The sequence below is a fragment of the Pseudonaja textilis genome, unplaced genomic scaffold (genome assembly GCF_049901715.1).
Source record: "Pseudonaja textilis isolate UNSWEBS1 unplaced genomic scaffold, rPseTex1.2 PTEXSCF20, whole genome shotgun sequence".
NCBI lineage: Eukaryota > Metazoa > Chordata > Lepidosauria > Squamata > Elapidae > Pseudonaja > Pseudonaja textilis.
Genome location: NW_028262864.1, coordinates 232,255 through 259,290, shown reverse-complemented (window position 1 = coordinate 259,290; position 27,036 = coordinate 232,255). Strand labels below are relative to the sequence as shown.

Genomic DNA, 27,036 nt, shown 5'->3' with positions numbered 1-27,036 from the left:
CCTTGAAAACCAGCATGGAAGAGATCAGTTTTATGACCAGGTCCAGAGGCATGGCGGCCTGAACAAATGGAGAATGAAGTAAAAGAGGGAAGCAGCGTGTTGTAGTGGTGAAAATTGATGAAGAGAGGTACTGAAATCTCAGAAATTTAACGTCCTATAAATTGGTGGACAAGTGAGTCTCCGTGGAAGGAAGAATTGGCGATTCAGCAGTGGGAGCGGAAGATAAAGAACAAACGAGTAACTTTGTTATTGACGGTTAGAGAGGAAGAAGTGACTGGAGTTGGAAGACAAGTGGGTATCGCCTAGAATATAACAAAAAACTGACTATTCAGCACTTGAATTGGATGACTGTTTTCTTTTGTGTGCTCTGAATGAGGTTCGGAAGGAGATTTCTAAAGACCCCTTTAGAGTGATGGAGAAGAAGAAAGAAGTCTCAAAAGAAGCAAGAAAGACAGGAGACCAGAATAGTGATTCTGCAGTGATTGTGCAGAATAGAAAGAAGACATTTTGACTGAAGGAGATCTGACTGTCACTCTATAGATAATATTAAATATCTTAATTATTCTTAAATAGTAGAGATAAATATATCAAATAAGAACGTAAAAGGTATTGTAATTGATGGTATAATTAATTAATCAATTAATTATAATTAACTAGGAAGATATATGTATCTGTATTATTTTATATTTACTCTTTCTTTTTTCTCTGCTTTATGAATTTGAAGCTCTCCATAACTGATGAGATTGTATATTGGATATTGACAAGGTGTAACTGACAGACATTATTATTTAATATTTAATATTATAAATTGTTGGATTGTGTCAATACTGAGAAAATTTGATATTAATATTAATATTTAGTATGAGTATTTGATATTTGCATTAATTATTAACTATAGATAATAATAAATATATTAATATATTAATATTTTCACAATATTTATTTAGTAATAACAATTTATTAACTACAAATTACAATAATGTTAGAAGATATCTAATTGTTTATTTATTGTATTACTAAATTCATATCTACTGTATGTATGTATGTGTATATATGTGTGTGTGTGTGTGTGTGTGTGTTTTCTTAAGTTTTCACGGGTATTTAGATGTATGGTATTCAGCTTTGTTCGGGTATTTTCCCATGTCATTTTAGTTGTGCTTTTAAAGTTGCAGCAGAATCTCATCTGCCATCATCAGGCTTCTGTATTGGGTTTGTCTGTGTGTCAGGCTTTCACAGCCATTTCTGTTTTAAATTTGGTGCTAGCCTCGTGCTGTGTTAGAATGGTTTTTTCTTCATCCTGATTGGTTGGGAGTCTTGGTCTGTGTTAATTGGTCTTGGAGTTTGCTGTGTTCTGCTTGATTGGTGTTTCTAATATCTTCTGTCTGTTTTGTAGCATTTTTTTTGTCTTGATTGGCTGGGAACATTGTGTTTCGTGTGTTGGGGGCTTTAGTGCGGCTTGGCTTTGGGTGAATGGCCAGCTATCGTTTATTAGGAAGCTAGGTTTCATCTGGGTGGCTGGTTGGGGTGTGTTTGGGCTGGAGGTATCGGGGGTCTGTTTGTGCCCAGGTGTTTGCTTGGTGGGGAGGTGTGGTGTGCTGGCTCTGTTGTAAGCAGGCTGGTTGGCTATGTTGTTATTTCTTGATTGGTTGATGGAGTTGATGTTTGCAGATTGGTTGGCTTTTTCGTAAGAACCTGTGTGGCTGAGGTACTGGCTGTGTGTCTATCAGCCTCCTGTGTTGTAACGACCTGGGTAATGGGCTGTGTGATGACCTCCTGACTTCTATTGTTGTGACATCCTGGGTCTTGTGCTGTAATCTCCTGGGTCGTTGGCTGTGTTGCAACATCCTGAGGTTTTGTGGTGTAACCTCCTGAGTTCCGTGATGTGATATCCTGAGTGGATGGCTGTGCTGTAACATTCCGGGTTTGAGGTCTGGCTATGTGTTCATGGCGTGTGTCAGTTTGCTTAGTTTGGGGGTCAAGGTGTGTGGCAGCAGGTGATGCAGCTGTGGTCTGGTTTCTGGACAGTGGTTGCCTTTCATCTATGGGATGGGTTTGGGTTTGAGTCTGGTGAGGGAGATTGGTGGTGGCGTCATGTGTTGTTTTGGGTCCGTTGTTGGTTTTCATAGCTGGGACTTGTTTGTTGATAAGGGCTAGTTTCCAGATATCTGGTAGGCGGGATATTTGTAAAAAGTTTTTTATTTTTATCTTTTAAAAACTTCTCTTTTGGTGAACAATGTGGTTTCAGGATTTTACATTTCCATAGAAACATGACCATAATTATATTTATCTTTCATATTCAGTTTTTTGTCATATCATTGCATTTTCCATTTTCTGTAAATTTTCACAAATATTCTTATATTTTTCACACTTTTTCACACACTTATTTTTCACACTGCAAAAGTTCATTTATTTCAGTAATGCAACTTAAAAGGTGAAACTAATATATGAGATAGACTCATTACATGCAAAGCAAGATAGTTCAAGCCGTGATTTGTCATAATTGAGATGATTATGGCTTACAGATCATGAAAACTCCAAATCCACAATCTCAGAAAATTAGAATATTGTGAAAAGGTTCAATATTCTAGGCTCAAAGTGTCCCACTCTAATCAGCTAATTAAGCCATAGCACCTGCAAAGGGTTCCTGGGCCTTTAAATGGTCTCTCAGTCTGGTTCAGTAGGAATCACAATCATGGGAAAGACTGCTGACCTGACAGTTGTGCAGAAAACCATCATTGACACCCTCCATAAGGAGGGAAAGCCTCAAAAGGTAATTGCAAAAGAAGTTGGGTGTTCCCAAAGTGCTGTATCAAAGTACATTAATAGAAAGTTATGTGGAAGGGAAAAGTGTGGAAGAAAAAGGTGCACAAGCAGCAGGGATGACCTCAGCCTGGAGAGGATTGTCAGGAAAAGGCCATTCAAAAGTGTTGGGGACTTTCACAAGGAGTGGACTGAGGCTAGAGTCAGTGCATCAAGAGCCACCACACACAGTCTGATCCTGGACATGGGCTTCAAATGTCGTATTCCTCTTGTCAAGCCGCTCCTGAACAACAAACAACATCAGAAGCGTCTTACCTGGGCTAAAGAAAAACACAACTGGTCTGTTGCTCAGTGGTCCAAAGTCCTCTATTTTGATGAGAGCAATTTTTGCATCTCATTTGGAAACCAAGGACCCAGAGTCTGCAGGAAGAATGAAGAGGCACACATTGCAAGATGCTTGAAGTCCAGTGTGAAGTTTCCACAGTCTGTGTTGATTTGGGGAACCATGTCATCTGCTGGTGTTGGTCCACTGTGCTTCATTAAGTCCAGGGTCAACGCAGCCATCTACCAGGAGATCCTTCTGCAGACGAGCTTTATGGGGATGCTGACTTCATTTTCCAGCAGGACTTGGCACCTGCCCACACTGCCAAAAGCACCAAACCCTGGTTCAACGACCGTGGGATTACTGTGCTTGATTGGCCAGCAAACTTGCCTGACCTGCACCCCATAGAGAATCTATGGGGAATTGCTAAGAGAAAGATGAGAGACTTGAGACCAAACAATGCAGAAGAGCTGAAGGCCACTATTGAAGCATCCTGGTCTTCCATAACACCTCAGCAGTGCCACAGGTTGATAGCTTCCATGCCACACTGCATTGAGGCAGTAATTACTGCAAAAGGGGCCCAAACCAAGTGCTGAGTACATATGCATGCTTATACTTTTCAGAGGTCCGATATTGTTTTGTTATGTCTCACCTATATTCATAGATGAGAAGACAAGGTTTCAGAATTCAAAATATTCAAGCAAGAACAAAACCGGATTCAAAAAGGGTTAATAGCACTGTTTTCCAGTCCTTGGCAGACTTCCCGGAACCTGTTAGGCTATTCAGAATTGTCCATAAATCACAAGGCCACTCCAAATGTATTCTTTCGACACATCAAACACTTTGCTTCCAAGCAACGTTTGAGAGTCAGCACGCCTCCTTAAATCACCTGGATAGGCGTGTCAGTCTCTCCAATCAATGTCTGGCCTGACGCCTCCCTTCAGATTGACGTTTCCTGGTTCTCCTAGTTCTGGCGTCAATCCACAATCTGTCAGTTTCCTCGCTGGAAACTTCTGTCTCATTTTGTTGATCATTTGCTGGCATGAACAAAGTCGAAGGTTCTGGGGAGGATTGTCTCTGCGACAATCTCTCATCCTCCTGGCTCACGTCTGTGTCCTCTGATAATTCAGACTGCACATTCACAGCAGGCTCCAACCTTCCATCTTCAGAGTCATCAGAGTCAAAACTCCCAGCAGGATCGATCCTTCCAGTCACAACATTGTTCTATGTACAATCCTTGTTTTATTGATTTTATGTAATATTCTAATTTTCTGAGATTGTGGATTTGGGGTTTTCATGAGCTGTAAGCCATAATCATCTCAATTATGACAAATCACAGCTTGAACTATCTTGCTTTGCATGTAATGAGTCTATCTCATATATTAGTTTCACCTTTTAAGTTGCATTACTGAAATAAATGAACTTTTGCATGATATTCTAATTATTCGAGTTTCACCTGTACTTCCAGAGGCACAAAGTTAGAGATACTTTATTATCTGTATGGGAGAGAATCAAGAGAAACCATTACATGAAGATCCCAATTTGGTTATCCACCATAGAAGCAATGGTGTATCCCAATGTCCTTGACTTAAATAAAATAGTGAGATATAAAGAATTATTGGATGAACAGGGAAAATTGAAAACTAATCAAGAACTGAAGAAACAAGTGATAAAAGTAGACTGGTGGCAGGAGAGGGGAGGAGCTGGCGCCGTGATGGTACGGCTTGCAATCAAGCTCTAAGATTGCAGCCGATATCTTCGCCCCTGGCTGGTCCAAACGGACCTAAACCATCCCATAGGGAAGGTTATCGTGAGGGGTATACCCTGTGGATCCCAGGGACATCGCAAAGTCCCTGGTTGACCCAGGAGAAGTCCCTTTTGCCGGCGGCAGAGAGGCAGCCCCCAAGCTGCTGAAGTCGGGCAGCTCCGGAAAGGAAGAGGCTGAAAGAGAAAGTGTGTTGGCTGGGTGAGAAACTTTTTTTTTTCAATACTTTGAGGCTTGAAAGGACACTTTGATTATAAGAAGAAATCTGTGAGATTTTTGACAAAACTGAATAAGCGGCGTTTTTTAAGGGAGACGTCAAAGCGAGGCTTTATTTTTATTTTATTTTTTTGCTGCCGGACTTCATTGTTACTTAGTAGATAACCGGACTGAATTTTCTCTTTATATATATATATATATATATATATATATATATATATATATATATATATATATATATGTTTTCTGAGGTTCTCGCTGGTATTTGTATGTGGATTTTTGGTTGTTGGGTTTCTCCGCGTAAGGTTCGAGAGTATCTGAAATTTGATGAAGTTCATTCATCATCTTCAGGCTTCTGTCTACCGCTCTGTGCTTCTCCGGTAGCGGAGATTGTAGCTGCTTCCTCCTTTTAACTGCAGTTAAAAGGAGGAAGCAGCTGCAATCCATTACCGGAGAAGCACAGAGCCGGAGACAGAAGCCTGAAGATGATGAATGAGACTTCATCAAACGTTGCTCAGATACTCGAACCTCGCGGAGAAAACCCAACAACCAAAGATCCATATATATATATATATATATATATATATATCTTATTCTCCCTTTGATTTTTTAACTTTTTTTTTTAGGCTAGAGGCTCCCTTTGGTTATTTTTTTTTTGTATATATATATATATATATATATATATATATATATATATATCTCTATATCTCCCGTTCTTTTTTAACTTCAATTACGTTTTTCTGGGAGGAGGGGGGAAAGTGAGAATTAAGAAACTTTGTAACACTGCCAACTAGAGAGAACTGTGAAAGACTTCTTCTCAAGGACATTTTAATTTGATAAGATAGAGGGAAGAGCGCAGCAGAATATTATTACAGGTGCTCTTCTGGATTTCTATCAACAATTAAATATCTGTGGTTTGGCTTTGAAGCTTGTGGGGAAGAGAAGAGAGTCATAACAAGAGCCTTGGACAACTAAACAGAGTGCAGTGTGTTGTTTCTTTCTTTTTAATCTTTTTTTAGTTCCGCTACCCCTCCTTACCAGTATTACTGTAAATTTTTACTTTAGCAATGTTTTTATTTTTATTTTTTATTTTAAAGGGGAAGCCTTAGAATTTCTCATTTTTATTTTTATTTTTATTTTTTTCCCTTTTTCATTGGGATTTTTGCTTTTTCTATCTATCCTCTTGGATTATTTTGGTTCCCTTTTTGTTTTTTAATTGAGATTTTTTAGCTGAATTAAGGTGTGAAGAACCTGAAGAAATCTTTCTTTTGCTCTGTTCTTTTTTATTACTATTATTATTGGGTCTTCTTTTTATTTTTATTTTTTATTGTGGTCTATTTCATAATTGGATTAGGGTCTGGAAGAACCTGAAGAATCTTTTCTTTTTTCTTTTTTTCTCCTTTACTATTGGGCTTTTTACCATTGGACCTTTCCATTCTGGATTATAATTGGCTACCTTTCTAATTGGATTAAAACTTGAAAGAACTTGAAGATTTTGAATCATTTAAAATGAGTAGGAAACTCATACCTCCGGGTGCTTCTACATCTACTTTTGCCTCCCCACCATCTGGAGGACAACGTTCAATTCAGGTAATGTTAAAGCAAGACAAAGAACAAGAAAAAGTAACCTTACAGATGATTATGCAAGGAATCCAAGATCTTAAGATAAAAACAGACACCATTGAACAAAGAACAGGGAAGACTGATGAAAAAGTGGAAAATATTCAACAGATGATGGTGAAGTACGATGAGAGACTCCAAAAGTCGAAGAAGAGGGTAAACGAAGAGAGGAGAAGATTGGAAACATTGACAGCAGACTAACAGTGGTTGAACAAGATAAAAGTGGGATGCTGAAGTGGGAGATGGAGAGGTCAGAATTCTATCTCAGATTTCAAAACATAGAGGAAGAAAAAGGGCAAGATTTGGCTGTGATAATGATAGAAATTCTGGCTGACGCTTTGGAAATAACAGAGGAAAAGATGATGGATGGAGTAAATGAGATATACTGAGTTTTTACAAGATATGTGATGAGAAATAATCTACCCAGAGAAGTTCACATCAGATTTACTAAAAAATCCATCAAAAACACAAATTTTACAAGCGGCAAGAGAGAAGACGTTGAAATATAAAGGCAAAGAAATCCTGGTCTTAAAACAAATACCCAGAAGAGTGAGAGAGATGAGAAGAGAATATCGATTTTTGACCAAAGTGCTATTGAAAAAGGAGGTGAATTACAGATGGCTGATCCCAGAAGGACTGATGTTTACATGGCAAGAACAGAGACATAGAATTGATTCAATCGAGAAAGCAGAACTTTTCTACGCAGAATTTTTTGGAAGGAGAGAGGAAGAGGCAGAAAAAGAGGTCTCATTAATTGAATTCCAAGAGGAACAAATGGAGATTGTAAAAGAAGAAGGTGCAGTAGGTGGACAGGTGGATATCAAAGACCAACGTGAACCAAGATCTACGAGAGCTGCTAAACCTAAATATAAAATATAATCATGGAAGAGAAAAAACTGATTACAATGAATATAAATGGACTGAATTCAGCTGCTAAGAGAAGGAAGATCTTTCATAAATTAGGGAAATTAAAGTTTGACATAATTTGTTTACAAGAAGTACACATTAAAAAGCAACATGAACAATTGTTAGTACAGCCAAAATTAGGGAAAATATTTACTTCTCTGACTCAGTGTAAGAAAAGAGGAGTGGTTTTATATATTAAAGAGGCCACCCCAGCAAAATTGATTTACGCTGATGAAGATGGAAGAATATTAATGGTGGAAATAATGGACAATAATATAAAAATACTCTTGACTGCAATCTATGATCCGAATGATAAACAAGAAGAATTCTATAAAAAATTACACATGAAAATGACTGGACTGGACTATGCTAATATAATTATGATGGGAGACTTTAATGGAATTGTGGACAATAAATTGGACTATATAGCAACAACAGCAAAGCACAATAGAAAGATTCTTCCTAAATCCTTTTTTAAAATGACAGATGAATTAACTTTAAAAGATATATGGAGAGAAAGAAATGCTAAAACCAAACAATATACTTTCTATTCAAATAGACATTTATCATGGTCCAGATTAGATATGATCTGGATCTCAACAGAATGAATATCTAGTGTTCAAGAAATAAATATTGAAACAAGTACTTGGGCAGACCATAACCCATTGACAATTAAATGGAAGGGACAAAAAAAAAGATCGAGATGGATGTTAAATAATACTATTTTAAAGGAGAAGGATTTTATACAATGGATCGAGAAAGAACTGGCTTTTTTCTTTAAAGTAAATAAAAAAGAAGATACTTCAATGCAGAATGTTTGGGATACAATGAAGGCATATGCTAGAGGCTTGATAATAGACTACATAAGAAAAAAGAATATTAGGAAAAGGCAAGCCACTAAAGCCTTGGAAGATGAGTATAAAAGACTTGAAAAAGAACTACAGAAAATGCCACAGAAAAAAGATATCAAACTGAAATTGGACATAACTAAACATAAAATGGGCTTAATAGAGAAAGAAGAACTGGCACAGAAAATTAGGAATGCTAAACAGAATTATTTTGAAGATGCAAATAAGCCAGGTAGATGGCTTGCATATAAATTGAGAAAGGAGAAAGAGTCAAGGAAAATATCGCAGTTAATAGATGACCAAGGCCAAGTTTGTTATGGTAATAAGGAGAAAAAGGAAATTATTCGAGATTTCTATGGACAACTATACAAGAAAGAGAATATTGATGAGGAAAAAGTCAAACAGTACTTACAGAATGCAAACCTACCTAAGATATCCAAAGAGACTGAAGAAATGTTAGAAAGTAATATAACAATGATGGAATTAAGTCAAGCACTTAAGAAGCAAAATAATGGGAAAGCACCAGGTCCGGATGGGCTTCCAGCAGAATTCTACAAAATATTACAAGAATCATTGAGCATTCCATTGTTAGAAGTCATGAATGAAGCTATGTCAAAGAAGATGATACCTAAAACATGGTCAGAGGGTTACATTACACTTATTCCAAAAGAGGAGGCTGATCCACTGCAAATTAAGAACTATAGACCGATTTCTTTATTAAATGCAGACTATAAAATCTTTGCTTCAATATTAGCAGAAAGACTTAAAAAATATCTGAATAATTTTATCCATCCAGATCAAAATGGATTTCTGCCAAAGAGACAAATTAGAGACAATATGAGAGTAATTCTGGACACTTTGGAATACTATGAGGCGCATCCTGAAAAACAAATGGCTTTGATATTCTTAGATGCCCAAAAGGCATTTGACAATGTGATCTGGAGATTTATGTTACTCCTATTGGAACAGATGGGTTTTACTAGAAGATTTATCCAAGCAATAGAAGCTATTTATCATGAGCAAACAGCAAAGGTAATGATGGAGGGAGAACTTACAGATTTTATTAATATAAGAAAAGGCACAAGACAAGGATGTCCCCTATCTCCTTTGCTATTGAACACTACTACAAATATGCTGCAATGAATGGAAATATGTTTTAATTGGTTTTTAATTGTAGAATTTGTTTAATAAAGTTTTTAAAATATTAAAATAAAAAAATATCTTCTAAATATATAAATAAAGAAATACAATTTTTTAAAAAAGGAATTACTAACCCTGAACTGGGGACAGCTTGCAGACCAGTGAAGAAGAGGGGTGGGAGCTGCTGGCTGTGGTGGATCTCAGAGCACGCAGGGCAGAGAAGCAGAGGTCTGCCAGATTGCTCTGGAAAAGGCCCTGCCCCTCTTGATGGGCTGCATTGGGAGCTATTTAGCATAGCAGGCAGAGGGAGGCATTGCATTGGTGTGTGTGTGGGGGGATTCAGCTGGTTCAGGTCAGTTCGAATGAACCAGATGTTAATTTTACATCCAGTTCACCAAAGCGGTAGTTCCAACGACCAGCTGGCCCCATCCACCCCACCCCGCGCTTCCCAGGAGTTCCCATCGCAGCCCATGTGGCTCACGGGTAAGTCCAGGGACGCCTCATAGGAGCAAAAATGGGGCGCAGGGGTGCAGCAGGCCCCCCGCACCCTATTTTTGCTCCCAGGAGGCTCTGGGGAGGCTTCCTAGGCCCAAAATGGGGCACAAGGGAGTGCAGTGGCCCAACCCACACCCTGTTTTTGCTCCCAGGAGGCTCCAGGGAGGCTTCTTAGGCCCAAAACTGCCTTGGGAATGTTCTAGGTAAACAAAACTATGCAGTCTCCTAAAACTGTTGGAGCCAATCTTCTTTCTTTATTCTATATCTTCCTCTTCAAAACAAGTAAGTTGCTCTGCTTTTTCATGCCAGGCTTAGTGTGGTAAGTTCAGAGTGGATTTTGTAGAGAACAGCTTACCTTTAGGTCTCATTCATTTGCTCAATTTCAGAACATTACACAATTTCCAAAGCATAATTCATACTATTCAGCAGTTTGCCTAGCTGCTGCTTCATGGTTACATCATTACTTCTATTACTGTCACAACCTTTATGGAATCCAATGGCCTTTTAAATTTGACAAGCAAAAAAAACAGTAAATATTTCTCACAAATATTTTCCCTCTTCCACTTTGTGGTTCGATATTTAACATACACAAGTATCTGCTGTGTTACTATTCAGCCAATTTGCAAACTTGTGTTTTTTGTTGTTGGAAGGCAACTCTTTAATTTGAAGGTAGTGGTAAATTATTGGTAATAAAATGGCAAGTAGAAAGTCTCACTTCCACATAAGAAGGAAGGAGTTAGAATTAGACCAATATCATTATTAAATGTAGACTACAAAATATATGACTCAATAATAGCAGAGAGACTAAAAAGATTCTTGAACAAAACCATACACCCAGATGAGAATGGTTTCTTATCTGAAAGACAAAAATAATATGAGAATTATTTTGAATACATTGGAATGCTACGAAGTACACTTTGAGAAACAGTTGCCGTTGATCTTCCTAGACGTGCAAAAAGCCTTTGATAATCTGAATTGGCAATTCATGATGTTACAATTAAAATGTATGGAGTTTGGCAAAAAAAATCATAAATATGATCAAGGCAATATATTCTAAACAAATGGAGAAAGTGATAGTAAATGGGGATATGACAGAGAATTTCAACATAAGCAAAGGTACAAGACAAAGATGCCCCCTGTCCCCCCTATTATTCATACTGACCTTGGAAGTTTTGATTGAAAGATCAGACAAGACTCAGAAATAAAAGGTATGGAAATTAAAAAAAGAAAACTATAAATTACAGGCGTGTATGGACGATCTAGTATTTATCCTAGAAGAACCACTATAAACGGGACCCAAGTTATTAAAAGAAATAGAAGCTTATGGTGAAGTGGCAGGTTTAAAAATAAAGAAAAGGCCAAAATGCTGGTAAAGAATCTTACAAATAAACAGAAAAATGAATTGATGGAAAAGATGGGTGTTCAGATAACTAAAAAAGTAAAATATTTAGGAAACTGGTTACTAGCAAGATGTGCAACCATTAAAGAAGATAATTCACTTAATACAGCAAATAAAACTAGATCTGGAAAAATGGAAAAACCTACAGTTGTCGATGGTAGGAAGAATAGCTACAATAAAAATACTACAAGAAGCTAAAAATAAGGGGGGATTTGCAGGGATGGGATTCAAATTTCTTAACCAGTACTGTGGGTGTGGCTTAATTTGTGGGTGTGGCTTGGTGGTCATGTGACTGGGTGGGCATGGCTTGGTGGTCACATGACCAGCCGGGCGTGGCTTGGTGATCACGTGACCGGCTGGGCATGGCTTGGTGATCATGTGACTGGCTGGGTGTGGCTTGGTGATCACATGACCGGCTGGGCATGGCCAATTCAACATCACTTCTTTGCCCTAATGACTTTTTTAAGTATAAAAAAAAGATATACCAAAACAAAAGGTAGTTTATTATTTCATGTCTTTAGTGCTTAAATAATAAAAAAGGTACACAAAACTAGATTGTTATGTTTTAAAATATTAATCAAAAACTATTACATAACAAAACTTTACAAAAAACAATAAAACTTATTTAAAGTACTGCCAAATTGCTTTTTTATTGGTGTCCTCAGTTACAGTTTTCTTTTGTTTAACATGAGCATCATCAGGTGTGTGAAGTGTCAGTAACCATTTCTTTACTATAGGAACAGGGTCCCATTCTTGCAGAGGTAAGCCAATTAGATTGATTGTCAGCAGGTTTGTTATATTGGAAACTATTAGGCGACTTCTGCCCTCTGAACATATTATGTTCATCTGCGAGAAACCTCTTTCCGCTGACTGCAATAGTCCTAACAATATCTCTAACATTTTTAATGCTGCAAGGAATTGTATATTTTTCTGAATCTTTTAATACATTTTCTATAAAATCATGGTAATTGTTAGATCTGGGAGGATGGTTCAAGAACGGAGGCAAGACTCAGATAGCAACAACAGCTCTTTATTAGTGACTTCAGATCTGAGCAACTAATCCCAGCCGCAGCAGCCCCTTATATAGGGCTGGCTGCGGCTAGGCAGCCAATGAAGGCGATTTGAGTTTGCCGCTCTTGGCAGGGCCAATCGCGGCAGCCCGTTTACTGGCCAATCGCATCAGTCTATGGCAACCAATCACGATCGGCTATCAGCGGGCCAATCAGGTTTGCAGGCTTCGAGCCTGCTAGTCCGGAACACCCCTCCCTCTCGGTTCCGTTTAAGGGGTGGAGTAATATAGTCTCGCAGGTAGGCAGGTTTTCGCACCTGTCTACCTGACTTATGCAATTCCAATTGTCCCTGTTCAAATCCGGGTTCAGATGGACTGCTTGCTGGATCAAACAGGAATGGTGAACCGGTGCCATGGTCAGGGCTCTCCTCTGGTGCCCCGGGGTGATAGAGTCCTCAGCTTCATTGCTACTGCCATGGCTCCCCGGGCTCGCTGAACCTGCCTGGCTGCTGCTTCTTGGCAAAGCGTTCGTCTGTCCAGGCTCAGCTGCAGCTGGTGAGTGTTGCAAACCTATGGTGCGGTGATCTCGGTGTTAGTTCAGAATAAACAGGTGTTGGTTCTAATTCTGAGTTCATGGCTTCCCCCCCCCTGGTGTCAAAGTTAGGGTCAGGGTTGGAAGATGTGGTTAGTCTGGAGCGCAGCTGGTCAATATGGCGTTTCCATGCTCTGCCATCAGTGGTGAGTAGATGGTAGGAGCGGGGCCCTGTAACTTGAGTTACTTGGGCAGGAATCCCGAGGGGATCCCCAGAAAAATTTTTTGCGAATACAAGGTCTCCTACCTTGAAGGCACGGTGCTTGCTGCTGGAACCCAGGGGCTTTTCCAGGTGTAGGCAGGGTGCAAATGGTTTAGAGGCGATCTGAGTTTCCTGGCCATCAGGAGTTCAGCTGAGCTCTTGTTGGTCGTGCTGTTTGGTGTGATGTGTTGCAGGAGCAGCATTCTAGTGACTTTGTCATGGATGTTACCTTGTTCCATTTGCTGCAGGGTTTTCTTTGTAAACTGAACCATTCGCTCAGCCCTACCATTCGCCGCAGGATGAGCCGGCGATGTGAGTGCGTGTTTGATGCCCCGCTCCGCTAAATACTGTTCAAAGGCTAAGGCAGTAAATTGGGGACCATTGTCAGAGACCAGGACATCTGGTAGGCCGTGTGTGGTGAAGAGTCTGTTCAGTTTTTTGATGACTGCCTCAGTAGTGGTTGCTTTCATTTTATTGACCTCAAGCCAGTTAAAATACGCATCTACGGTTATTAGGAAAGTGTGGCCTCTCATAGGTCCCGCAAAGTCAATATGAATGCGAGACCAGGGACCCCTGGGTGTTTCCCATTCTGCTGGTGGAGCTTTTGGTGGGGCTGAGTGGTTTTCCTGGCATCTGTTACAAGAGGCGACCCAGGTTTCCATTTGTTTGTCCATACCTGGCCACCAGGCGTAACTTCTTGCCAGCACTTTCATACGCACAATGCCCGGGTGTCCATCGTGTAGCATTTGCAAGACCCTTTTTTGTAACTTAGTTGGTACAACAACTCGGTCTCCCCACAAGATGTACCCTCTTTGTGAAAAAGTTCTGTTTGTCTGTTTTTAAATGGCTTAAATATTTCCTTAGGGTCGTAATCTGGCCATCCCCTCTCCACCCAGCCAAGAACTCGTGCCAAACAAGAGTCTCTTTTGGTTTCAAAGGCGATGTCTTGGGCCATAAGTGGAGGTGAGGGCATTGTCTCTATTTGCAGTACTGGGAGTGTGGGAGCTGGGTCTTCCTGTGGCTCGGGTAGTGGTGAGCGGCTCAAGGCATCTGCATGAGGAATAGATTTCCCCGGGCGATACTTTAATTGATAGTCGTAGGCAGCAAGAAATTCGACCATCGCGTCATTCTGGGGGAGAGAATGTGTGGAGTAGGTTTGTCGCCCGCCAGAATCCCAAGTAGTGGCTTATGATCCGTTATAATAGAAAATGGTCTCCCATAAACATATTCATGAAATCTTTTAATTGCAGAGACAATAGCAAGGGCTTCCTTATCTAAATGGCTATAGTTTCTTTCTGTTTTTGATAGAGTTCTTGAAAAAATGCAATTGGTGCCTCTGAGCCGCTTGGTAGGACGTGGCTCAGAATGGCCCCCACCCCAAATGGTGAGGCATCACAAGTGACAGTCAAAGGTAGTGTCTCGTTATACTGAATTAGTACTGCATTAGAGGTAAGGAGGTCTTTTACTTGCTGGAAGGCGTGTTCCTCCCGACGTCCCCAAGTCCAGGATGCCCTTTATTGAGTAGTCTATGAAGGGGCTCAGCAACAGTCGCTTCTGGGGTAGGAAGATGTTATAAAAGTTAATAAGTCCCAGGAAGGCTTGGAGGTCAGTTTTGTTTTTGGGTCTTGGGGCATTTTTGATAGCTGCCAATTTCTTTTCTGTGGGTGGATTCCTTGCTTGTCAAGGAGGTAGCCAAGAAACTCCACCTTTCTGTGCAAAGCTGGCACTTTTCCTTCTTAACCTTGAGGCCAGCATCTTTGAACCTCTGTAGGACTGTTCTGAGGCATTTCTCTAATTGGTTTTTTGTGGGTGCTGCTATTAATACGTCATCAAAATAGGGCACGACCCTTTATCCCTTGTAATAGTCTCTCCATCAGGCTTTGAAAGATGCCTGGGGCTACGCTTTACACCAAACTGGAGCCTGTTGCATTTGAATGCACCACGATGTGTGACTATAGTTTGGGCTTCTGCAGTCTCGGATCAACTGGCAGCTGTTGATACGCTTGGGCCAGATCTAATTTTGCAAATATTTTGCCACCCCAAGTGAATGCAGGAGATGTTGAACAACTGGTACTGGGTAGGCGCCTGCTGTAGCGTGATTGAGGGTGGCCTTGTAGTCACCGCAGATTCTTATGGACCCGTCAGGCTTTATGGGGTGACAATTGGTGTCTCCCATCGGGCATGGTCAATAGGTTCTAACACACCTTGTGCAATTAATTTGTCCAGTTGCTCGTCAATTTTGCATTTGAGAGCAAAGGGAACTTGGCGTGGCTTTAGGCGAATGGGTGCAATGTCGGGGCGAAGCTTAAATGAAATAGGGGACCCCTTGTACTTGCCTAGGCTTTCGTTGAACACTTCTCGGAAGTCGGCACAGAGCCGCCTCCCAGTCATTGTCTTCAGTATGATGGATGCCAGCCATTCCGATTCCTAATGGCGCGAACCACTGAAGGCCCAATAGACTTGGCCGGTCTCTGTCTACGATGGTGAGTGGTAGAATTTCATCATGTCCCTTGAAAGAGACCTGGACATGGCGGGTACCTGCGACTGGAATCTGGTTGCCTTGGTAGTCTTTCAGTATGAGTCTCTGACTGCTGAGGTCTTGGCGTTGGATGTTGGGAATTAGCTGCTTGAGTGTTCTCCAGGATACCATGGATAGTGATGACCCAGAGTCGACTTCCATGATGCATGGTTTGTTTTCAATGGTGACCTTTACTCGGATTTTTTTAGCGTCAAGTGATGAAGCGTGGCCGATGGTGATGGTTTGATGAGCCTCCTCTCATCTGGGTGTGTCGTTAAACCTTCGGGGTCTGCTGTACTGGTTCCACTGGTTGCTAGGGCGGTCCCTCTGTGTGGTGGAGTTGCCATCATACCTCTTTGGGCTGCTCCCTCTCCATCTGGGGCTGGAATTTCTCTTGTTTCTGCATACCTTCGCAATGTGCCCTTGTTTCTCACAAAAACGACACATTGCATCTAAGAATCTGCATTTGGATCGGGGATGGTTTCCCCCGCATCCGGCGCATTGGTAGTTGGGTTTACAACCCCGCTGGTCCCGTTGCTCACGTTCCGACCGGAGCCTATGGACTTCTTTTTCCTCGCTGTCTGAGGATGACTCGACATCTTCATGATGGGTGGTCGATGTGTACTTGTCTGAAGGTTTCCCAGCATCGTTGGTGGGTTGGCGGTTGGTCCTGCTGGTTTGACGCATTCGTGCTGCTGATTTATGAGTGGCTTCAGCTGCGGTGGCGTCTGCTATGGCATCTGCAAGCGAGATGTCTCCTTGGCCATGATCTTGCTCTGGACGGTTGGGTCTCTGAAGCCAAGGACGATGCGGGTCTCTCATGGCTTCTTCGAGGTTGGAGAAGCCACATAAACCGCCCAGGTTCCTCAGGTCTGCCACAAAAATCCCCAACGCTCTCACCTTCACGTTGGTCCCTCTGGTAGAACTCATGCCTGCGAATGAGAGTTGGCACGGCTGGGGCGTAATGGTTGCGCAGGATGGGAGCAAGGGTGTCCCAATCCATGGTTTTAACTTCAGCTGGCTTGGCTAAGGCTTTAGCCATCTTAAAAACAGCTGGCCCACAATGGGTTAGAAAAACGGCTCGTTTTTGCTAGGCGTGGCATCTTTGAGGTTGTTGGACTCCAGGAACATTTGAAATCTGTCCATATATGAGTCCCAGTCTTCATAGCTGGATCGAATGGTGCGGGTGGTATAGCGCTGCTGGCCATTGTCGCCGCTGCGTTGCGCTCTCTCAGCCACATGCTCCTTCAGCTAGCTCAAATCAATAGACTTCGTTGCCCCGCATCCCATCCTCGTCACCAGTGTTAGATCTGGGAGGATGGTTCAAGAACGGAGGCAAGACTCAGATAGCAACAACAGCTCTTTATTAGTGACTTCAGATCTGAGCAACTAATCCCAGCCGCAGCAGCCCCTTATATAGGGCTGGCTGCGGCTAGGCAGCCAATGAAGGCGATTTGAGTTTGCCACTCTTGGCAGGGCCAATCGCGGCAGCCCGTTTACTGGCCAATCGCATCAGTCTATGGCGACCAATCACGATCGGCTATCAGCGGGCCAATCAGGTTTGCAGGCTTCGAGCCTGCTAGTCCGGAACAATAATCATTAATATTGATTTCATAATTGAAAATTTCACCAAATGCAACCAATCGTTCTTCAGCTGCTTTCCATGGAACCACCACTTCTTCAATGTTCCAGTAATCTGGCTCCAAATAATTTAGAAATTTTAATTGATCAGTGTCTTTAAATTGGCAGCCTGTTTTTAAATGTTTGCAATCCATCAATCTTTTCTTCAAATTAGTTACAATGCTTTCTACAAGTCTTTCATGAGCAAGTCCCACAAATCGATGATTTGGTATAAAATTTATATTTTTAAAGGTTTCTGAAGTAATTAATCCATCAACCTTTTTTTCATGTGAACACTTTTCCTTTGTAAGCATTTCAAATGATTTAATTGATCTTACCACAAGTTTTTCAGCCTATATAATGTCTATGTTATTTCAGTTAGGACATCAATCATCAAGTGAGAAAATATGTGTTTTCAAGACGGGCAGCCATATGGGAGTATTTTTTATTTGAACAGAAAAACTGATGTAGCACTGGATAAGCACGCCACACAGCTAGGGTTGATCTTAAACTACAGATAAGGCTCATCTTGGTCCAAAAACTCTACCAATCTTTATAATTTCAATCTCAATTTGTTTGGAAATTTTGTTAAGTTCAATAAGGTTCTTATTTGATTGATGGAAAATAGAATATGTATTTTATCAATAAAGATTTGAAAATGATTTACTTGCTTTATTTCCCTAATAGAATCATCTGAAACAAGTTGCAGATGATTGTTTAAACAGTGCCATATTATAATGTTTGGAAAGTCTTTGGCTATCCTAATGCTCCCGCAGATTTTCTCCCAGGCATAACACTGGCACCATCAGAGCAAAATCCAATTAAATGTTTCTCTAGATAGTTCTTATTAAATCCAACTTTATTCAAACTTTCCATAACTGAACAACAGTCTCTGCATCTTGTTTTTCCAATTCTACTAGTTCAAGGAAAATTGTTGGTGAGAAAACTGGATCCTCAACTTTTAAGTACAGTATAAGAACTGGTTTGGAAGATATCGTTGAGGCTTCATCAATGATCAAACAGATTTTGTGAGTTTTTTCAGTAATTTTGCTAAATAAATGTTTCCTAATGTCTTTTGCAATGAAATCTACTATTGCAACTGCAGTTTTACGTGAATGCAACCCTGTTCCCAAATCTAAACCATTTTTAATTTGCAATTCAATCAGATCTTCTATATATGAAAATGGTCTGCAGGTTTGTGCCAGACTGTACACTGTAGTAAACACTCTACACATACTACCCAAATATTTCTCAGTCATCCTCTCCAGTCCTTTGCTTATCACATCTTGCTCACATTGCTTCAACTTCTCTGTACAAATGTGAGTTTTAGATGAGAAATGTTCCTTCTTTTTTTTTCTGAGAGAAGCTTGCTGTACTTCTTTACTCTTTCCTGATGGTTCGATTTGGAAATTCCTTTCTTGCATGGACACTTTTTTCTTTGGTCAAAATTTCAAATCTCCTGCAATACTTGCAACCTAACTTTTTTGGGGAAACTTCCAGTCCATTGTATTTTGCCCTAAAATTATTGTACTGCTGCAGTGTCCAGCAGTCAGGAAGATTCCTTTCAATGTTCGACTCAGTTCTTCCAGTACTTGATGATGTGCTGCTGCTGCTTTCCCCAGACTCCAATGGTTGTGGTTGTGACTCTTTTGGATCTCCTTTTGTTTTCTTGCTGAAGAAAGCAGCCAAACTCATTTGCCTTTTCATCTTGGTAATGTACTGCAAAAAAAAAAAAATCAACAATGTAGTGGTTTGGATTCGATTGTTGTTGTAAGTTGAGTGGTGAAGGCAGTGACAAGCAAAGAAAGCGGGCGAGGAGCGGAGATCAGTAATATTCAGTTACTTTTAAGAGTCTCTGACACTATAGCTAGTTAGTGTTTAAAAGATGTTATGGAAAAGGAACAAGTTTCACCAGACAAGACTGAGATGGAACTGAAAGTGGATTTGAAAATGACAGTCTATAAAAAAAGGTGTTGCAATGTGTGTATAAAAGAATGGCTGATATTTTAATAATTACAATTCATTAATTGAAAAAGAAACACTTAAAATGGAAATACTATTAACAAACCAAGGGAGTTTGTTATTTTGTGCCAGTAGTGGCACAAAAATCTTTCCTAGCCAAGACTACTTACCTGGACCAACAGTCCCTAATGGAATGCTCTCTGTATAGCAGAGAGAAAGAAGCCAGGGGAAGGCATGTTTGGTCGCCTAAGCTTTTTAGAATGCAGCTTAAAAATGTACTGAATAAAAATTATAAATATGTTTTAATAATTTTTAGTATAGGTTTTGTTTTTATTAATCATAAAAACAGAAGAGATACTGAAAACATGAATAAATACATACATGATTTTTTTTGTTACACTACTGTTATTGTTACATATTGACATGTCAATATGAGAAACAAACAGAAGTATCAACATGTAACAATAATTGTAAAATAATTTTTATTTATGTATTTATTTTTTAATATCTTTTGTTTTTATGATTAATAAAAACCAAAACAGATACTAAAAATAAATATATAAAGAAATAAAAAAGTAACTTATCAAAAGTTAGGCAGGCAATTTGACTAGCCAGCTACACTCGGGGTCCTCAGTCGGGACTAGTCTTCTTGGAGCTTGCTGCAGCAAGGACAGCTGGGCGGCTGGCTCGGCAGTCGGCACTTGACCGGGGCTAGCAGCGACGGCGGCAGGAGAAGGTAGGTGACCAGTGGGGCTTGCTGCTTTTGCCTCCTCACCAATCGGTAGTGGAAGGCCAGGCAGCAATAACGGTGAAGTGGGCCATGGGCGGGAGAAGATGGCGGCCGAGCAAAGATGGTGGCCGCCAAAGATGGCAGCTGCTGGCAGGGCGAGGCAGGTAGGGAGTGCGGCGCCCGGAAGTCGGCACTTGACCGGGGCTGGCGGTGGCGGCAGCAGGAGGAGGTAGGCAACCAGCAGGGCTTTCTGCTTGCCTCCTCACTCACCAATCGGTGGTGGAAGGCCAGGCAGCAACAATGGTGGGCCGTGGGTAGGAGAAAATGGCGGCTGGGCAGTCCAGGAGTTGTCATTGGAACTCAACCAGGGCTGGCGATGGCAGCAGGTAGGTGACTGGGTTTTGCTTGGAGGTCTCACTCACTGATCCGCGTCTTCAGTAATGGTGGCCAGGCCAGGCAGGCAGGCCTAGTGAGGCAGGCCAGGTGAAGCAGGCAGCATGGGCAAGGCAGTCCAGGCAGGCAGGCAGGCCTGGGAGGCAGTCTGGGCAAGGCAGTCCAGGCAGGTGAGGCCGTGCCGGCGAGGGCAGCTAGCAGTGGTGGCAACCAGGGCTTGCCTTCACTCACCCAGATCAGGCAGGGTGGCAGAAGGCAGGCAGCGATGGCTGGCTGGCTGGCTGCTGCTGGTGGTGGTGGAAGTGATGGTGGTGGGTGGGCAAATGTGGGAAGTGTAGCGCACATGCAGTATAAGTAGTGACGGGGCAGAGTGGGCGGTGGGAGAATGCTGTCAGCGATAGTTGCGCATGTGCACAATGTGCATGCGCAATGACTGGGCAGGGAATGGAGGAGCGGGCAGAGAGTGGTGGGGCCATCTATGGGCCCATTTTACTGATTCTCTGAACTACTAGGAACAGTAACAATGGTGCGAACCGGTAGAATCCCACCCCTGGGGATTCGGGTTGCCTGATTGGGAGCTGTACTACCAGGCTTCAGTGTTTACATGGGTGAAAGAATGAATAAATCTGAGGAATAAAAGTGTATTGATTTTAGAAGGACATGATCTACAATTGGGGTGGCATGCATTTATGTGGTATGGGAAAAATAAAATACATAGATATTTTCAAAGGAATATTAGAAATGCTTTGCTTTCAGTACAGGAAAGAATTAAAGAGAAACATTACATGAAAATACTGGTCTGGCTATCCACGATGGAAGCACTAATACATCCAAATGTTGAACTGAGAAAAATTACAAGATATAAAGATATCCTAAATAAACAAGAGGAATTAAAATCAAAACAAGGACTGCAAAATCAAGGAATCGATTTGGCTTGGTGGCCACTTCTGCAAATACAATCAAGATACAAGAAAGATGCAGAACTGTACAGATTTTATAAAGAACCTTCAGAACTAGACCAGATATTTTTAGGGACGGATGATAAACTAATAAAAAAATATACAGCTATTTATTGAATTTCAAAAGAACAAGTAAAAGAAACAATGATAGAGTATGCTCTAAAATTTTTGGATATACTATAGAATTTGATAAATGGCAAAAACTCTGGGAAAGAAATTATAAATTGATGATGTCAACAGCCTATAAAGAAAATCCTTACAAAATGTTTTAGAATGGCAAGGCAGGTTTGAAGTGTCTTCGGCGACAGACAGAAATCCGCGATCGTGCGCGGTTTTGGTCTGGGCTCACTGCTGGAGTGCCCGAGCTGGCTGGTTTGGGGGCTGAGCCACCCCGTAGAGGTGGTGAAGAGGGGGAAACCGCCAGCAGGGTTGAGGAGAGCCGCATCTCTCCTCCTCAGCTGGCCATTACTCCCTTTCCCGAAGGCGGTTGTAGCGGTGGTCAGAAATGGCCACCACAAAGAAGAACTCGACCGGAAAAGAATGTGCAGGAGGAAGATAAGAAGTGAAAGTTTTGGCTGACTGCGTTACATTGTAAAAGTAACAACTAAGGTATCCTGGAATTTAAACTTACAAAAAAATAACATCGCTCCCAAAGAAGAGTCGGAAGCAGCGAAGGAAAGTGAAAAGGGAAAGGTTTGGCTTTTTTTTCCTTCTCTCTCCTTCCCTATACTGACAACTTGTGGGAATAAACTTTGACTTGGGTATTGGGTAATGATTAGTCTAAGACCTTATACATACATGCTTGCTTAAAGGTCACTGAGATAGTGTAAGGAAATTAAGAACAAACACTAGAAACAATCAAGCAGCTCAGACAACTGTAAACAAGTCTGTACTATATCTAATTATTGTAATCCACAATGTGACTATACTTGCTATGCTAAAAATCTCAATAAAAGGGAGCACTGGAATTTGCTCTGGGCTCTCATCCCGAGAACACTTGCTTGTGTCTCATCTTTTCCATGAGAGACCACCACAAGTGGTGACCCCGACGTGATCCACTGCAGGTGGTACGTGTCCGGACCTCCGTGTTTCCTCTCCTGGAATAGGTAAAGTACGTACTTAACTATTGCTGGACAATAGGATTTTTCAGGGAACATGGGGGAAAAACTTTCTCAGCCACAGGAACGTCATGTTAGTGAGCTGCTGAAGTTAGTCGGGACAAATTTCTTTCTCTTTAAACCTTCTGGGGGGGGAGTATATAGTTCTTTCAAGAGGTAATGTGAAAAAGCTGCTGCAAGAGATCTGGCAGCAATGCCCCTGGTACTCAGAGAAGGGCTCTTTAAAGTTAGACAGGTGGAGGAAAATTGGAACTATCCTTCATGAGGAACCACGGGCAACAGCTGAAATTTTGACATATTGGAAGGTTGTTATGACTGCTTTAGAGACCCAGCAACAACCTCTTTTAAAACCTTTAGCAGAGCCTCCTCCTTATAAAGGAGTTGTGTTGCACCCTCCGACTCCAAAGCTGGAGTATGTTTTCTCACCCCCAACAGAGCCTACGCCTGTGGATGAGAAACCCCAGCCACAAATGGGAAAAGTTCAAGCAATGATGCATCAGGCTTTCAATGAGGGGAAATTAGAACCTGATGAGATTCCCCAGATGAATTTGTTTCCAGTTAATAGGCAAGTGGATGCTCAAGGCAACATGCAGGCGGAATGGGTTCCGATTCCGTTGGCAGTACTTAGGGAAATCAAGAAAGCCGCTAAAGATTATGGTATTCAAAGTCCTTTTACAAAGGGTCTTCTGACAAGTTTGGCTACCTCACGCATGATTCCTAATGACTGGAAAGATTTAATGAGAATGATATTGAGTTCTACTCAGTATGTGGTTTTTGATTCAGAGTACCAAAGGGAAGCTATCACTAGGGGACGAAATTTGTGGGGGCTGTATACGCCAGACCAAATCTATGGGACAGGCTTGTTTGAATCCACTGCTGATCAAGCTACTAATTTGCCTGATCACGCACTTCCCGTGGTTATGGCGGCTGTCCTTGGGGTGTTGTCCCGCATCCAGGATGTAGGAACCCCGGCACGGTCTTTTTCTCAAATTAAGCAAACAGCATCTGAGTCTTATAACGATTTTGTGGAAAGACTACAATTGGCTATTACCCGGCAGATTTCTAATGAGGAAGCGGCAAAGGAACTTTTGCTGAGATTGGCAGTCGAAAATGCAAACGCTGACTGCAAGTGTATCTTACAGCCTTTGGTGGCTAGAGGTGAGGTTACTCTGGCTGATCTGTTAAAGGCATGTGCAGTGGTGGGTTCTCAGGCTTACAACATGGAGACTTTGGCTATGGCATTACAAAGAGGGATGAAACCTACGGGGAACTGTTTTAATTGTGGGAAGCCTGGCCATTTTAAAGCCCAGTGCCGAGCACCGGGGGGAATGGCGTTTCACAAAAACAAAAATAAGGACGTCCGCCCAAGTCGGTCTGTCCAAAATGCAAAAAGGGTTTCATTGGGCAAATCAATGTCGCTCTGATCAGAACCAAAATTCGGAAACTAAATTTGGGGCGTGCAGCTAGCCCCGCTCCCAAGGCTGTTACAAAGGCATCGCCCGCAACTACCGGGAATGCAGGTTTGTGTTTAAAAATGTTACACTCGATTGATGTGACTTTTCCTAATCAAGTGTACATTGAGGACACTCATTTGCATGGGCCACTGCCAGAAAAAACAGTGGGATTGGTACTTCCCAGGTCATCTGCATCAAAAAAAGGGTTCTTTGTCATTCCAGGGGTTATTGATCAAGATTATAAAGGGGTTATTAAGATACAATTGTACACTGATACTCCTGCATCATTAATGGCCGGTGAATCTATTGCCCAGTTATTATTGCTTCCATACATTCCTATGAATCCTTTAATTGGGATCCCATGAACTGGTGGTTTTGGGTCCACTGAAATGGCCAGTTCTCCAGTTGCTGCAGAATTGCTAGCACTGACAAAAAATTTGACTACAGACCAACCAAAAATGACAATTGAAATTCAAGGAAAATTATTTTCTGGCCTTATAGATTCTGGAGCAGATGTCTCTGTGATACGCCAAAAGGAATGGCCAAATGAATGGGCACTTGAGGACTCTCTGGCTGTTCGTGGTGTAGGTGGTATGCAGTTTGCAAGAAGTAGTGTACATTGGTTGATGGCATTGCATAGAGCAACTGGCGAGACTGCAAGGATTCAACCTCTTGTGTTGCCCCTGCACATAAACTTGCGGGGTAGAGATTTGCTGTCACAGTTCCGCACAAAAATTGTTATTGGATAATGGAAAAGTTACAACTGTTAACCTCTCAGCCAGTTTGGATTGACCAATGGCCACTTCCACAGGAAAAGCTTGTAGCTTTATAAAAACAAAAACGGGGGAAGTGGATGGATATGGTTTGCCTTACATACAAAACATTCTTAATATTACCTCATACACTTTAAATTTTTTAAACATGACATGATCCCCTGCTGCTACGGCAGCCAGTAGGCATTTTGCTTCCTCCCCTTCTGCAGGAGCGCCAAGACCGAAAGTTTGGTATAGGAGACTGCCAGATCCAACGTGGAGAGGACCTGTCCCGCTGATAACTTGGGGCCGAGGATATGCTTCCATTGAAGATGAGGGGACAGTTGTTTGGGTTCCTGCTCGCTGTGTGCGTCCTTATCATCAGCCAAAGGGGCAAGGGGGTGGATTTGGGGGAATGGAAAAGAAACACATTGATCCAGGACATGGAGAAGCTAGTAAACCTTCATAATAAAACTGATTGTTGGGTATGTATGCACATGTCAACTCACAAAACATCAGGGCTTCCAATGGTTGCAGTACCTCTGGCTGAAGGCGACTGGTATAAGGGACAATGCTATGGTTGTTCGGGGACGTGGTCTAGCAGTTGGACTACAAGTAACATAAATACCTTACACCTTGGAAGCCGGATCCAAGAGGTGGCGGGTATTTGCTGGACCCACAATGAGACGGTAGAGAATATGACTTACTTAGGAACATATCCATTTTGCAACAAAACAATTGTTATTGGCAATGGAAGTCGGGTTTATTCGGATGACATGAAAACTAAAAATCTTATTTACTTTGTACAAAGCATTTCTAAATTTGATATCACATCTTTGATCAATGAAAATGGGTGTCCATATATTCCTGCCACATGCTGTCCCACCACGAAAGAAAACCAGCTGCCTAAATGTGCAAATGGGAATAACACACCATCGTCCACTTATTTGGCTATGTTAATGGAGTCCTTTGCAAAACTAATCTATGCTGAGCCAAATAAGGTTGGTCATCTCCTGGGAGCAAATCTATGGTTGCTGTGTAGACGGATGGCCTATGATCGCATACCAGCATGATGGAAAGGGGTCTGCACCTTTGGGAAAGTAATCCCATCTCATGTCATTTTAAAATCTTTGGGGACTGCTCATATCCGCAATGTGCGTTCTGCAACGGAAGTAAACTCTGTTTTGACCCTGACTACTGGACACAAATATCAAGGGGAGTTATTCCCCCTTTAGGAGTCATGATGAACTATAGAGATTTACATCGTTTAAACAATTGGACAGTTACTATGTTTAAAGACACCATTAAAAAGCTAAAGCTGCTTGAAGAAGAGCAAGGCAAAATTCTTGACTTTGTCCTGCAAACCAGATATGCGGTGGACACTATTTTGGCTGCGCAAGTGGGAGTTTGCGCTGTGGTTCATATGCATTGTTGCATGTATATCTCTGATTATTCTCCAAACATTACAGCTACTATACAGCATATGGAACAAACCTTGAAGGAGAATCCATTACAATCGGAGGGTGAGGGACTGGACATGTGGTCTGCACTTTGGTCCTGGTTGCCAGATGGTTCATGGATACGTCACCTAATTGTTGTAGTGATATTGCTTATTATATTTTCTCTTTGTGTATGCTGTTGTATCCAATGTCTCCCTGGACTTTTAGGAATGTGTAGGGTGAAGCCTACGGAAGGAGAACTGCTGTTGCAGATGGCGAAAAGCTACCGAGGCATCCGCGATCATCAATAAACTAAAACAGGGGAGATGTGGGAATAAACTTTGACTTGGGTATTGGGTAATGATTAGTCTAAGACCTTATACATACATGCTTGCTTAAAGGTCACTGAGATAGTGTAAGGAAATTAAGAACAAACACTAGAAACAATCAAGCAGCTCAGACAACTGTAAACAAGTCTGTACTATATCTAATTATTGTAATCCACAATGTGACTATACTTGCTGTTATGTCCCACCTTCCAAAATAAACAGATAAGGCTGAAAGCAGCAGTCCTCGCAAATAAAGGCAGCAAACAGGAACCTTCACTGATAACAGCTGTAGATAGCCTCCACAAGATAGTCCAAGTTAATAGTTCCAACGAAATAAATCCCAGTCCCAACAAGATATTTCAGGTTTAAATCCTCCAAGCCAAAATCTTCGGTTCTCCTTGCAAACAAACACTTTGTTCGGACAATGTGCAAAGTCATCTCTCTCCCTTTATAGAGCAGCATATAATTAGTCTAATTACTGATCTGCC

General features: G+C 41.5%; 1 long non-coding RNA gene and 2 pseudogenes across 1 annotated transcript; 2 read left to right on the top strand and 1 right to left on the bottom strand.

Moving 5' to 3' along the window:
• The window catches only part of LOC148123732 (syntaxin-1B-like), a 130,450-nt pseudogene that overhangs the window by 60,668 nt on the left and 42,746 nt on the right, over window positions 1-27,036 (top strand).
• Window positions 18,276-20,458, bottom strand: LOC148123734 (E3 SUMO-protein ligase KIAA1586-like; annotated as a pseudogene).
• On the top strand, window positions 22,188-25,191 carry LOC148123733 (uncharacterized). The gene is made up of 2 exons (XR_015740563.1): window positions 22,188-22,562; window positions 25,011-25,191. It is a non-coding gene; the product is annotated as an uncharacterized LOC148123733 (long non-coding RNA).